This window comes from Passer domesticus, chromosome 8 (genome assembly GCF_036417665.1).
Source record: "Passer domesticus isolate bPasDom1 chromosome 8, bPasDom1.hap1, whole genome shotgun sequence".
In the NCBI taxonomy this organism is placed as follows: Eukaryota; Metazoa; Chordata; class Aves; order Passeriformes; family Passeridae; genus Passer; species Passer domesticus.
In genome coordinates, this window is record NC_087481.1 from 6,522,124 (window position 1) to 6,525,908 (window position 3,785).

Below are 3,785 nucleotides of genomic sequence, written 5' to 3' on the forward strand. Positions count from 1 at the left end.
ACACCATCATACAGCCCCCCGGAATGGACCCGCTTTGGCTGGTACCATGGCGAGCCAGCTACCATCTGGTCCCTTGGCATCCTGCTGCACGAGATGGTCTGTGGAAAGATGCCTTTCAGGAGGGGCTGGAACTTCAGCTGGGGCCAGCTCTCGCTGCCACAACGGCTCTCTCCAGGTGAATCCTCTTCTCTGGGCACGGGGGGAATACCAGTGCTGGGAGACAGCAGCGGGCTCGGGAGCATCCCGCTCTGGCAGCTGCTGAGGAGGTGGCACATGTCGTGCTCTCCCCCAAAACCAAGAATTGAGGGGAAAGTTCAGGCCCAGCTCTGAGCGCATCCAGCATGGCCGGGGCATGGGAATAGTGGGGCAAAGCAGACAGGAGCCTTCTCCAGCTGACGGGCAGTTTCTGGTTTCTCTCCCCAGAGTGCCAAAATCTGATTGGGTGGTGTTTATCCATGCACCCCTTGGCCAGACCCTCATTAGAAGAGGTGTTCTGTCATCCTTGGATGCAGGATATTCATCTGCCCTAGAAGAAGGGAGTGAGCCACAGGCACACTTTGATCCAGGGCCCTGGTAAGTTACAGCTGCACACATGCCTTGGCAATGAGAAGCAAAGGAACCCAGCCTGTGTCACTGCACCAGGGTCATGGGATGGGAACACGCAGCCCTTGTGCTGGAGCTGAGCTGCTCTGCTCAGCCCTGGTGGCCACCATCCAAGCTGGTTTTGCTTGTCCTGGTTCCCTGACAGCTGGGGCCCTGGACAGAACCCTGACAGCCTGGTCTGAGCCCAGAAAAGGAGAAGGAGCCCCCAGAGAAGCTGTACCAGGTGGGGCTGCTGCTGCTGGGGACAGCAAGGATCACATCAAGGATGACAGCCTCTTCCTGGACCTGGCCACTGGTAAGCTTAAGATGATGGACTTCAATTCTGGCACCTTCTTCAAAGCCTGGCTGCACAGCAAATTTACAGATGAGTCCACATGCAGGGGGATGCTCCCAGATTTGGGCATTGCACAGCCTGGCCTCAAAATAAAAGTTCCCACCCCACTCATTGCTGGGATGGATGCAACTGATCCTTCAGTCGGCTGCCCAGCTGCTTTTGGCAGGGCTGGGGGCATGGGCTGGGGTGGGTACGAAATGGGAGTGGGCTCCTGGCCCTGCCAACAGCCCCCAGCACCCACCGTGCCCCAGGCTGGGGCTGGGGCTGGGGCTGGGGCTGGGGCTGGGGCTGGGGCTGGGGCAGCCAGCCCAACACAAACAAACCCCCATGGTGGGAGCAGAGGTGGGACTCCCAAATCTGTGCACAGGTGCTTTGCTGTGCAGGCAAGGAAGGGCTTGGGCAGCTCCACTGCCCTTGTTTGCTTTGGGATCACGGTTATTGTGGGGGACAGTGCAGGGGGAAGGGAGAAAACCTGGGCTTTGCTCACACATGGCTGGGTTTTTCCCTGGCATGCAGGGCTTGGGCCTTCCGCAATCCCCTCACAGAGATATGATTTTTACCTTTGTTCTTTTTTTCCCTTTTTGTCTGTAATCTATTTTCAACAATTTATTGTTTGTTTTTCTAGAGGAAGCATTCTGGTTGGTCCAGTCTGGATCAGGAAGTTCTTGGGAGCAGTTGTGGCGTGGATGGGCCGTGCCCTTGGAGCAGGCTGAGGACATCGTTTGGGACCAGCTTTTTTTCCAGCCATGGATGGCATGAGGTGGGTCCCCGTCTGCTTGGCAGGGTGGGATCAGAGCTTTTGGGAGATGGCAGCGAGCACAGGAGCATCCTGCTCTGGGCAGCTGCTGAGCAGGCGGATGTGCCATGGCTGGCTGCAGGCTGGGCACATGTCCTGCCCTCCTGCCCTGCTCCCAAAGGCAGCACTGATGGGCAGCTCTGGGCACTGCTCTGGGCACTGCTCTGGGCATGGCCAGCATGGCCTGGGCACCACGGGCAGCTGGGACAAGGGGACAGGAGCCTTCAGCTGATGGGCAGTTTCTGCTTTCTCTCCTTGCAGCCGGGCTCTGCGGATGCTGAGGCTGCTCTGGGCTCTGCCAGGGCTCTGCTGGAGCTCAGCACCGGGCCGGAATCAGCCAAAGAAGAAATGGTGTCACCTGCAGCACAGACTTGCTTGAGCATTTTGGCAACGCAGCTCAAGTTTGCAGCGTGGACACCTCCAAGGGAAAACATGACACCTCCCAAAAATTAAACTTGTTCAATACTTTCCGAAATCAAATCAATCTGGGATGACTCCAAATGACATTTTTCAGCTTGCTCAAGCTGTAGCTCAGCCCTTCTCTGAACAGTTCTCTCCCCCACCTGCCTTTTACTTCCCAAATGCTCCCTTTTTTTCCCCCCAGTGAATTCCCAGCCCATTGCTGTCTCCATCACTCTGTTGCCTATCTTGATGCCTCTGACCACAAGGAAGGCCGAGCCCCAGGTTTAGGGACTCATGCTGTCACTGGCTGAGGAGCAGCAATGTTTCAGAGGTCCAGTGGCATTTTAGTGTCATTCAGAGCCACTCTCCAGCCCTCAGCTCTCCTCACTGCTGAGTTCCCACTCCCTTCATCCTTGCAGCAGGATGAGCTCTGTGAATCCCCTTGAGCCTCCCCACTCTTCCCAGCCGATGCACCCACCTCAGTGAGGCTGAAGCTGAAGCTTCTCTGTCTCCTCTGGCACACCAGTCCAGTCCCCTGTGTGGGGAGCCCCAGCCCCAGAGCACAGCACACAGCAGTGCAGTCCAGGCTGGAGCAGCTGCCCTGCAGCCCTGGCTTGGCTGTTTGTGGCAGCTGAATGCTCCCTGTTTCCAGCTGTCCCTGCAGGATGACCCCAGGGCAGAGCCCAGCCGGGCTCCCACTGCAGCCCCTGGAGCTTGGGGCAGACAGTGCTCCCAGAGCTGAGGTTCATGGGGAGCACCCGGAGCTGTGCCTCGCACTCAGTGCTGGCAAGTGTTGTGTTCTCATCTCCTGCAGCCTGAGGGGAAAACAACCTGTGCTGCCAGGCCAGCACTGCCCCTCTGGGCAGGGAGAAGGCTGAAAGGCTTTCCCATTCCAGAGGAGCTGGCACTGAGCCTTGGCAGGGCCTGGCAGGGCTGGAGCCGGGTCTGGCCTGCTGTCCGGGACTCACTGCCCACCAACCACCCCCACCCACCACGCTCCATCCTCCAGAGACAGAAGGGTCTGTGTGTGCCAGGGGCTCTTGGATGTCTCTGTACCCAGGGACAGAAGGGTCTGTGTGTGCCAGGGGCTCTTGGATGTCTCTGTATCCATGGACAGAAGGGTGTGTGTGTGCCAGGGGCTCTTGGATGTCTCTGTATCCATGGACAGAAGGCTCTGTCTCTGCCCGAGTTTCCATAATGTCTCTGTACCCATGGGTATGGGATGAACATGGACAGTGAATGTGTCAGTACCGTTGCTTGCTCACTCCTTCCTTTGTGTACAAGACACATCCATGCACACCCCCACATATTGGTATATTAATAGGATAGGGATGGATAGAGACTTCGCACAGAGCTCTAACTTTGGCATAACTCACCCTTTAGCCAGAGACCAGGGGATTTTTTCCCCAGCTCTGTGTGAGAAGATGTCCAAGAGCTGAAGGAGCAGCATTCAGAAGCAGTTTCAGGATTTTTATGCCGGAAGTAGAGCTCACAACCATCCATATAACTTGCCATATTCATTGGGATGGGCTGCTGCTTCTTTAGGAATATGGCCCAACGCAGACATGAGACTTGGAAAAATCCCAGCTCTCTGTGGGTTTGTGCAAAAGGGGGAACAGCACAAACACTTTGTGCCTGCCTGGGGGACAC

The 3,785-nt window shown here is 56.8% G+C and overlaps 1 long non-coding RNA gene across 1 annotated transcript; it reads left to right on the forward strand.

Moving 5' to 3' along the window:
* Window positions 1-229: 229 nt before the first annotated feature.
* On the forward strand, window positions 230-1,651 carry LOC135305786 (uncharacterized). The gene is made up of 3 exons (XR_010366771.1): window positions 230-573; window positions 749-898; window positions 1,563-1,651. It is a non-coding gene; the product is annotated as an uncharacterized LOC135305786 (long non-coding RNA).
* Window positions 1,652-3,785: the final 2,134 nt, after the last annotated feature.